A 10,611-nucleotide genomic window follows, 5' to 3' on the forward strand; every position below is an offset into this window, starting at 1 on the left:
CACACACACACACACACATATATATATGGAGAACGTACGGGAACCCCAGTCTCATGGCACCACCCTCAAATGTTCTCATCCTTATTTTATCGAATAGCAAATTGGTTAGACCAGCGCAAATCTTTTTATTTATTCCTAGAAGGCTAGCTATAGCTCTTCCTGTCCAAAATATATATATTCATGCATATGTACGGATGATGTATATTGACCTCAATATCCTCAACCAAATATGTACAATCATATCTCTGCACATAAGCAATTATGATGTTAATTATGCCGGAACCAAGATAAATATTAAATACCTCCATGATGCACTACAGAATATATGAATTGACTATTACAATTCTTCGATAATTGACACTTACCCTATAATTATTGATCTCAACTTAAGTGATCTTTAGAATGTATATGCATTATCACTGAAGAAAACCCAACAATAATAATTACAACTTGGATCCCTTTCTTTCTATGTTTTGGCTTCTTGCTTGACAATTTATCAAGGGTGGTACTTTCTTGTTTGACAACAGCAAAGGGTCCGTCTTGTGGTTGCTAATAGACAAGAAGTCGTAGAGAAAGCAACTAATATACTTGTCCAACACCAAGATAGCAATATATGATATCCTTTTATACGTTATACATACATATATATATATATATATATATAACCCTAAACCCTATACATATCCTTCATGCCCTTCAAGTGCTTAATATATCAAACCAATAAGTTTGTGGAGAGGCCCTGTATATATGAAAGTGTTTGGCAGAAAGTGAAGTGAGAGAAAGCAAGAGAAATGCTTCTGCAGTGGTATATACTTACATGTAACTGAATCTGTGTACTATCACCTTTTAATCAGTCCTATATAACAGATTCTTAATTTTATTTGATTTTCTTTTCCAATCACCTAATATGTTGGTCAATCGCGCATAATATCCTCGTAAATTATTAGCAAGTTGTGATCTGTACAGCACTGGATGGAAGAACAGGTGAGTTTGATCAAGACCCATATACCAATTTGATATTTGAAGTGTCTGTCAAGTAATCAAGAGAGAGATGTGATGGATTACTACTACATACATACTGTGCTTTATTAAATTCTCGAAAAGCTGATGGACCAAAATGCTCAATAATTCTGTTCCTCTCAATCTTTCCATAATCATAACTAACCTCATTACTAAAATACAGAAGAGTTAAATTTACAATTGTGAAATGTTCCAAAGATTAGGACACTTTCCAGATTGCAAAGGAAAACAAGGACTTGCGCACTTTCAACCTCTCTTCATGGTAGTCCAATTTTGGGACCGATTTTTCATAATCTGTGTCAAAGAAGATTAGCCAGGATGATGATCGAAGTAGTTGTTGGACGTTTGTCAGTGTAACTATCAACATATATAGTAGGCAAAGACAAATTGATTAGTAGAGACGATTATCATCTGTGTCTCCCCTTTCCAAGATTATAAAACTGTTTTAAAGAGTTTTAATTTTGTTGAAACGTTTAATTATTTAAGTCTATATCCATGGAAGATTTATATTTATCCAAACTAATTTATCTGCTACGTACGATTAAAATTAAGAGATATATTTGATTATGTAATTAATATGTTAGTTTGATTATGTAATATGTTAGCTTGCTAGGGTTTTGGATGACTACATTAATTAAGCTACTAGTCAGAGTAGCTTTCACAGTTAACATGATTAAAATCACAGTTTTTGTATCAATAAAAAAATATCACACAGTTTATTCAATAAATTGGGGATGTGAATGAATGATTATGCTTTTGTTATGACTGATTTACTCTGTTGTTTCTCTGGTAATTACATAAATATTTTTTCAAGGAACAAGTCATCTAGTTATGTAACCAATTATCATATTATATATGTACCAAAACTAAAAGATTTATTTAAGTTTGCGTGCATCTACAAACAATGTAAAAAAAATTATAAATCGAGCGACTTGACATATACATAATTAATTAGAGGATGCGTGCGTGTTTGATCAAATTCTCTAACGCTCAACGATTTACTTTTGAAAATTGAAAATTTCAGACGACTTTGTCGACTTTGATAACATTAAAGTAGTAGTTGATAGATTTATATCAAAGAAGACACTCTACAATGACGAAGAACCCTAACCCCTAAGCCAGTCTCACAATGTTCATGTCTGGCATGCTACTTGTCAAACACTTCACAATAAAATACCAGGCTGCTGTAAATCTCACTTGCATGTGTTTGCATTCTTCCTGCAGTGTACAAAATAATTAAGCAAACTTTTAAATTAATTATTCGGTATAAATAGATTTAAGTTGTTGGGGATGGATAGGGTGCAAGAAAGATCACGAAGACAGCATAAGGGTGAGATAATATTGTTCCCAAAAGGGATGCAAATTTTCAAAAGAGTAGTTGCATGTAAAGATTTCATGAAGCTATCTAGCCAATGTTTTATATGCAGATTAAGGGGGAATCCCGATTAATGGCTCATTTGAAAGTGCTTATAAAATAACTAAAATGCTTTTGGTGAAATTATTTTTGCAACCAATCTTTAGTAAAAAATTCAAGCGAATCCTAAAACAGTACTTCAAGTGCTTTTAGAACTAAAAAACATTCTTTCTAAAAACACTACTTTCAATTATTTTAAAAGGATTTCCAAATGAGAGCTAAGTCTATAATTATGATCCTTGTTACAGTTAATAGATAGTTTTGTGAACAGTACTGTCCTTCCTTAATCATGTGCTTGATTATGCGTACGTATGTACGTAAGTTAGATGTAATAGTTAATTTAATTGGCATTTCTTGTTCAAAATATATCAACACAGGATGCTTATTGGTCAAGTTGGGTGAGAATTAGACCTTAATTAGAACTTAATTAGAAACTCGGGCCATGCATGCTGGCAGACCCATCAATTTGCTATGTTAAGACTTTGTACCCACAGCTAGCTGACTATGGAGAGAAACATTAAAGGACACGTTTTGCCTGATTTCTGTTGAGTACTGAGATTGTGTTTTACTAAATTTAGATATCATTTTGCATATAAACATGCGTATGATTACGACAAGAACACATACGATGGGATGTAAAAATCCTTACATTAAATTTCAGGTTATCTTTTCCATTAATACGTGTGAGGGGGACGGGCAGTAAATTGCTTCTGCCTGCATATACACAGGTGTCGAGAGGCTGATTAATTAGTTATATACACTTATCTATATATGTGGAGATCTAATTAATATCTTGAAAAAGAAATACAAGGAAAACTCAGATCAAAGTTTGTTCAAGGCACAAGTCGATCATTAGATATCGTCATTCTGTGATCTTGATATACTAGACTCTTATTAGCATGCGTCAACGCATTAAATTACACTAAGGTAAAGGGAGACTAAATTTGTAGACAAAATTTGCAAACTAAATATTATGTCATCAATAAGAAATGAGCACGTTTTATCAATACTTAAATAATAATCAAATCATGAGGTTCCATGCCATTTAGTTTGCAAATTTTGTCTACAAATCTAGTTTCTCTAGCATTACCCATTACACTAAATTTTGTTGAATCAGATCTTTGTAATGTAGTGGATTTTTTTCTAGAACAACTGCATAGTTGAAGTTTGAATTTGGTGTACCGGATGGTTTCGGCAATTTTAGAGCTAAGAATTTGGGGCTTGAATTTTTATTTAAGGACTAAAATCTTTCTTAACTAAATAGTTTAGTCCTTACAATGGGCTTGCAGCTAAGTGATTAAAGAACATTACTTAGACACAGGTGATACATTGTTCGATACGATTCTCGCACATAACGTCATGTGTTCGATTTCTCCACCTCCAATATTATCAAAAAACAATAAAATTAATTGGATAATTACTTTAAGGATATTGAAGAGAAATGCATTCCACGTGTTTAGTGATTTTTTAAGTGATTTTATGAAAAAAAACATTTCTCAATGCTTCTTTTCATTGGTGATTCTGTCCCCTCGTTAATTATTTTTATGAATTATTCAACACACAAAAATAACACATTTGCATGTGAGATTTACATGTATTATAGAGTGCGCGAACAAAATATGAAAATTTTGTGTGGCAAAAAAGAGTCACCTCGAAAAATAGCTGGGTCATGGGCCATTAAGTCGTGGCCCGTGGGCCTCGTGGCACATTTTTTATTTACTTGTATCAAAATGGGCTTGGATATATTAACCCTGAAGAAATTGGGCTAAAATTGAGTCAACCCGCATACAACAGAGCCCAACCTTAGTCTCTCCTTTTCGTTTCGCTCCGACCTGTCTGGCTCTGTAAATTAATTCCAGTCGCTCAGTACTTTCCCTCCCGGCCTCCCGACACTTGGTAGCAGAGATCCTCCATCTTCCAAAAAGCTTCAAATTTTTGTTCCCAGGTCTGTGTTTCTTCTCTTTGAACCTTCCTTCTCTGGTTTTCCATTGTTATTGTGGTTTTAGGCCATCTGAGGCTTCTTCTGAACAATTCAAATGATTTAGTTTTGTTTTCTATTGATTTTTTAATCTGTGGTAAACATTCATCTTCTTTGTTTTGTTGAAATTGGTACGTGTTACATACGCCCACCACCTGTTTGCGGTAATGCCTCTATGAAATTGCTTTCGAATTTATGCACCAATAAATTATTTGGAAGTTAAGAGAAGTGGAAAAAGTTAGATATCCGAAACAACCCTCTTTCCTTACAATTTGGTTTGTCTAGTTAGAATCCAAGGAATAGTTTATACATTGCTCGCAGTTAGTTACTTTCCAAAGATTTACAGTGGTGATTGCATTTTGCTCTCCCAGACATCTTTTGTACAACACTTGTTTTAGTGGAACTTACGTATTCCTGACTAGCATTATGTCGACAATGCGGAGTTAGGGACAGTCGTGGAGTTAGGCCTTTCGCTCCACGCCTCGCGATGTTGACGATTTAAGTTAAGTTGCCTAAGCAACAAGAGGGGAATTTGTACTTTAGTTTCGCATTTTATGATTCCCTTTATAATTTAGCATTATGTCCTGAAATTCCTGCTTGTTACTGCAGTTAGCTGAAATAAGTCATGTCGGGGAAGGAAACAAACCCAACGTTTAGCAAGTCAACTGGCCTGCCTCGGAAGCGCTTCTACCGAGCAAGAGCACACAGCAACCCTCTGAGTGACTTCCATTTCCAGTACCTGTCTCCCCGCGTCACGTAGATTATTCTCTTCATTACCCGCAATACTTCCCTGTAGAAAATATGGAAGAGAATGTGTAGAAAATATGGAAGAGAATGCTTTGTGGAAAATATGGAAGATAATGCTTTTTCTCATTAATTTTTCTCTACAAGATTACAAGGATATATATACATGATACAAATGTGTAGGTAGGACAAGGTAGCCGTCCTAGTGTGTAGGTAGGACAAGGTAGGACGGCTGTAGAGGACAAGGTAGCCGTCCTAGTGTGTAGGTAGGACAAGGTAGGACGGCTGTAGGACGGCTAGTGTGTAGGTAGGACAAGGTAGGACGGCTGTAGGACGGCTTATTCTTCCAATAATAATATTATATACAATTACACAAGGACTCCAACCATATTCCTTATTTGTCTAACACTCCCCCTCAAGTTGGAGAGTGGATGTCAAGAACTCCCAACTTGCGTAACATACCCGAAAACTTTTCTTTCCCAAGAGGTTTGGTAAACAAGTCTGCCAACTGTTGTGCCGTACCCACATGCTTGGTCTCTATTGTGCCATTTACAATCTTATCTCGTATAAAGTGACAATCCATCTCAATGTGACGAGTTCGTTCATGTAAAACAGGATTGGCAGCTATATGTAACGCTGCTTGATTATCACAAAATAAAATGGAAGGACCATCCAAAGGAATGTTCAAATCCTTCAACAAAAAACGAAGCCAAACTATCTCGCAACAAGCACCTGCCATGGCCCTATATTCCGCCTCTGCTGAAGAGAGCGAAACGGTTTTCTGTCGTTTCGTCCGCCAAGAAATCAAAGAACCGCCCAAGAATACACAATACCCAGTAGTCGAACGGCGAGTAATAGGGCAACCTGCCCAATCAGAATCACAAAACGCAGTTAACTTAGTCTGGTTGTCAGAACGAAATAATAAACCTTGACCTGGAGTAGCCTTCAAATAACGAACAATACGAAGCGCAGCATCCATATAAGATATCCTTGGCTCGTGCATAAAACGGCTTAGAACATGCACATAATAGGTGATATCCGGCCGAGTGATAGTGAGATATATTAACCGACCTACTAATCGTCGATACTTTTCAGGATCCTTGAGAAGTTCTCCTTTATCAGATAATTTTGTGTCATCCATAGGAAAAGCAATGGGTCGTGCTCCCAAAAAACCATAGTCCTTGAGAATCTCTAATGCATACTTGCGTTGAGAAATATAAATCCCTTGTTTGGAACGAGAAACCTCAATACCCAAAAAATATTTTAAATCACCAAGGTCTTTTATCCGAAAATGATCACGGAGAAAAGACTTCAGAGAATTAATGGCACTAGCATCATTGCCTGTAATCACAATATCATCCACATAAATGAGCAAAGCTGTGAAAGAAATACCAGACTTTTTAGTGAACAATGAATAGTCAGCTTTGGATTGTTGAAAACCGGCAGAAATGATGGCACTAGTGAATTTGGCAAACCATTGGCGAGAAGCCTGCTTAAGACCATAAAGTGACTTGTGAAGGCGACACACAAGATTCTCCCCCTGTCGCCGAAGACCAGGAGGAGGAGACATATAGATTTCTTCATGTAAGTCACCATGTAAGAAAGCATTATTAACATCAAGCTGATGAAGAGACCAAGACTGACTAGCAGCAAGAGCAAGAAGACAACGCACCGTAATCATCTTAGCAGTAGGAGAAAAAGTGTCATGATAATCAATACCTTCAGCCTGAGTGAAGCCTTTAGCAACCAAACGAGCTTTGTAGCGGTCAATAGAGCCGTCGAAATTGTGCTTGAGTTTGTACACCCACTTACAACCAATGGGAATTTTGCCAGGGGGCAAGGAAGTTAAAGTCCAAGTACCATTAGCATGTAAAGCTTGAAGCTCCTCAGTCATAGCACGTTGCCAATTGGGGTCAGTGGCAGCCTCGGCAAAGGAGGAAGGCTCCACAGTCCGACTGACAGAGTTAATGTAAGAAAAATGCCTGGGAGAGTAACAGTGATAAGAGAGAAAATTACAAAGTGGATATCGCGTACCTTGTGTAGAACCAGGTTGCGAAGTCGAAGATGAGTGGGATGACAGAATCACCTGCGAGCAAACGTAGTCTTTTAAATAGGATGAAGGTTTATGGGCACGGGAAGAGGTGCGGGGAAGGGGAGGATTGGTAGGTAGTGGGGGGGGGGGAGGGGGGTAGGGATGTCCGTGGGTAAAAGGGTGAAAGGTAAGGAAGTAGTGGGGGGTGAAGGAGGGGATGCCGAGAGGGCAGGGGTATGGGGAGGAACGGGTAATGGGGCAGCAAGGGAATCTGTGGAAGGCGTGGAAGGGGAGGAAGGTGGAGGAGGGTGAGGCATCGGGGCAGGAAGGGGTGGGTTATATGTAAAGTTCAGAGGGGGTGGGATGGGTAGGGTAGGCGAAGAGGATGGGATAGGAGGGTGAGAAACGGCATAAGGGAAAGTAGTTTCGTGAAAGATGACGTCTCGACTAGTGAAAATGCGGTGACTGTCGAGATCGTAAAGGGTATAGGCCTTTTGTCCATGAGGATAACCGAGAAAAATGCAACGATGAGCCCGAGGGGAAAATTTGGTGGTGGGAGTGACAGAGGTGGCATATGCCAGACAACCAAAGACGCAGAAGTGGTCATAAGATGGGGTTTTCGAAAAGAGAACCTCAAATGGGGATTTATGATGGAGAAGACGGGTAGGGAGACGATTGATGAGATAAGTAGCGGTAAGAACACATTCCCCCCAAAACTTGATAGGAAGATGGGATTGAAAACGAAGGGCGCGAGCGGTTTCAAGAAGATGACGATGTTTTCTTTCAACAACGCCATTTTGTTGGGGGGTATAAACACAAGAAGTTTGTAAAAGCACCCCATGATCAGAGAAAAAACTACGAAGAGATAAAAATTCACCACCATTGTCAGTACGAATGCATTGGATGGTACTGCGGAATTGGGTAGTGACATAAGCAAAAAAATCCTTAATTAATTGTTGAGTGTCGGATTTATGTTTCATGAGGAAGACCCACGTAAAGCGAGAAAAATCATCCACAATGGTTAAGAAATAATGAGCACCAGAAAGAGAAGATTGACGATTCGGGCCCCAAATATCACAATGAATTAAAGCAAAAGGGAAAGTTGATGAAATTGAACTCAAAAGAAAAGGTTGACGAGTTTGTTTTGCCAACGGACAAACATCACAAATATGACTAGAATCAAAAGTACAATTAAGAGAGCTAGATGCTAAAGCTTGCAAACGAGTGGAGGAGGGGTGACCAAGACGCCTATGCCAGAGGGAGGAGGGGATGGTAATGATGTTGCAGAGAGGTTGACGGGTGGGGAGAGAAGAGGTAAGGGCCACAAGGTAATACAGATCGCCACGTCGCTTACCCACACCAATCATCGCCTTCGAAACCAAGTCCTGCAAAACACACCAAGAAGGAAAGAAGGTTATGGAACACGATAATCCATTTGTAAGTTTACCAACCGATAAAAGGTCCACTCGGAAATTAGGGACACATAAAACATCCTTCAAAGTAACTGATGAATTTAAAGGAAGAGTGCCGGTAAAAGTAATGGGAGCAGAAGCACCACTAGGCAAAGAAACAGGCGGCAAATGTGAAGGAGAACGATTAACCAAACATGAAGCGGAAGAAGTAATATGATCCGTAGCACCACTGTCAAGAATCCATTGACCATGACGAGAGGTGACAGGTAACAAACCTTGGGCAAAATCAGTAGTGAGAACGGCATTGGCTTGAGGAGGGGTGGTGGTGTCACGTAGAGCAGCTAGAACACGGGAGTACTGCTCGGCAGAGAGGTCAGGCATGGCAAGCTGCAAGTCATGCAAAGTGGGCTGGGCCCCGTGCACTTGGTGGGTCGCTGGAGTAGAAGAGGAGGCGGGGGCCTGGGTGCCTTGCACGTGATGGGCCTGGGTGAAATTATGGGGCCGGGAAGCAGAAAACCGTGACTGCCGGGGAGGACTGGAAGGTGCATGACTGCGGGAAGAACTGGAAGCAGTGGCACGGCGCGGTGGTCGCCACGGTTGGCCATGGAGGGGATGGCCAACGGGATAGCCATGAAGTTTATGGCAGGTGTCTCGGGTATGATAATCAAAATTGCAGTAGGTGCAGTGGAGGGGAGGACGAGCAGAGGAGGGACGGGACAGGCCACGAACAGCCATGGGAACGGCAGAGAAAGCTGCCGAAAAAAAATTAGGGCTAGGGTTATAAACCTGCTCTGTATACCATGTAGAAAATATGGAAGAGAATGTGTAGAAAATATGGAAGAGAATGCTTTGTGGAAAATATGGAAGATAATGCTTTTTCTCATTAATTTTTCTCTACAAGATTACAAGAATATATATACATGATACAAATGTGTAGGTAGGACAAGGTAGCCGTCCTAGTGTGTAGGTAGGACAAGGTAGGACGGCTGTAGAGGACAAGGTAGCCGTCCTAGTGTGTAGGTAGGACAAGGTAGGACGGCTGTAGGACGGCTTGACGGCTGTAGGACGGCTAGTGTGTAGGTAGGACAAGGTAGGACGGCTGTAGGACGGCTTGACGGCTGTAGGACGGCTTATTCTTCCAATAATAATATTATATACAATTACACAAGGACTCCAACCATATTCCTTATTTGTCTAACATTCCCCTCATCCGATCAAGTTGATAGCTGTAAGAAGATCCAGTTTGCAGATATCGGTTGTGGTTTTGGGGTTCTGATAAGTCTGTCAACCCTTTTCCCCGAGACTTTGATAATCGAAATGGAGCTTAGGGATAAGGTGACAGAGTACGTGAAGGAAAGGATCTTGGCATTAAGGGTGACAAATCCGGGTCAATACCAAAATATCTCAGTCGTTCGGACTAATTCCATGAAATACATTCCAAACTACTTTGAGAAAGGGCAGCTTTCAAAGACGTTTTTCCTGTTCCCGGATCCTCACTTCAAAGAGAAAAATCATCGGCGTGGAGTGATCAGTCCTTTCTTGCTGGACGAGTATGCTTATGGTCTAGAAGGCGGTGGGATCATGTACACAATTACGGATGTTGAGGAACTCGGAGACTGGATGAAGACTTGCTTGGAGAATCACCCCATGTTTGAAGCTCTCACCGACGAAGAGCTCAACGCAGATCCAGTTACGAAGCTCTTGAGTTCTGCAACCTAGGAAGGACAGAAGGTTGACAGAAATGGGGGACAGACTTTCCGAGCGGTTTACAGACGCATTGCGCCATCTCTATGACTCTGGGTATTTTATCTTAGTCGACAGATGGATTGATTAACTTAAAAATAGTAGTGGATTATTCTTTCTTTTGAAGGAGTTTGCTAACAACTCTTGAGAAGATCATCTGGTTTTTGAAATCTTTGATTTACAAATTTTTGTTGAACTATGAATGTTTTTAGCGTTACGCTATTTACCATTATATCACTTACATTTTACAAAGAAGCAAGTCATTATT

At 39.7% G+C, this 10,611-nt stretch overlaps 1 long non-coding RNA gene and 1 pseudogene across 1 annotated transcript; one reads left to right on the forward strand and one right to left on the reverse strand.

Moving 5' to 3' along the window:
- Positions 1 to 5,024: 5,024 nt before the first annotated feature.
- LOC137728959 (tRNA (guanine-N(7)-)-methyltransferase-like) lies at positions 5,025 to 10,542 on the forward strand (annotated as a pseudogene).
- LOC148690968 (uncharacterized) lies at positions 8,273 to 8,905 on the reverse strand. The gene is made up of 2 exons (XR_015956364.1): positions 8,876 to 8,905; positions 8,273 to 8,573 (listed from the first exon to the last, which is right to left on the reverse strand). It is a non-coding gene; the product is annotated as an uncharacterized LOC148690968 (long non-coding RNA).
- Positions 10,543 to 10,611: the final 69 nt, after the last annotated feature.

Source organism: Pyrus communis, chromosome 15 (assembly GCF_041283825.1).
Source record: "Pyrus communis isolate YQ-2024b chromosome 15, ASM4128382v1, whole genome shotgun sequence".
Classification (NCBI taxonomy): domain Eukaryota; kingdom Viridiplantae; phylum Streptophyta; class Magnoliopsida; order Rosales; family Rosaceae; genus Pyrus; species Pyrus communis.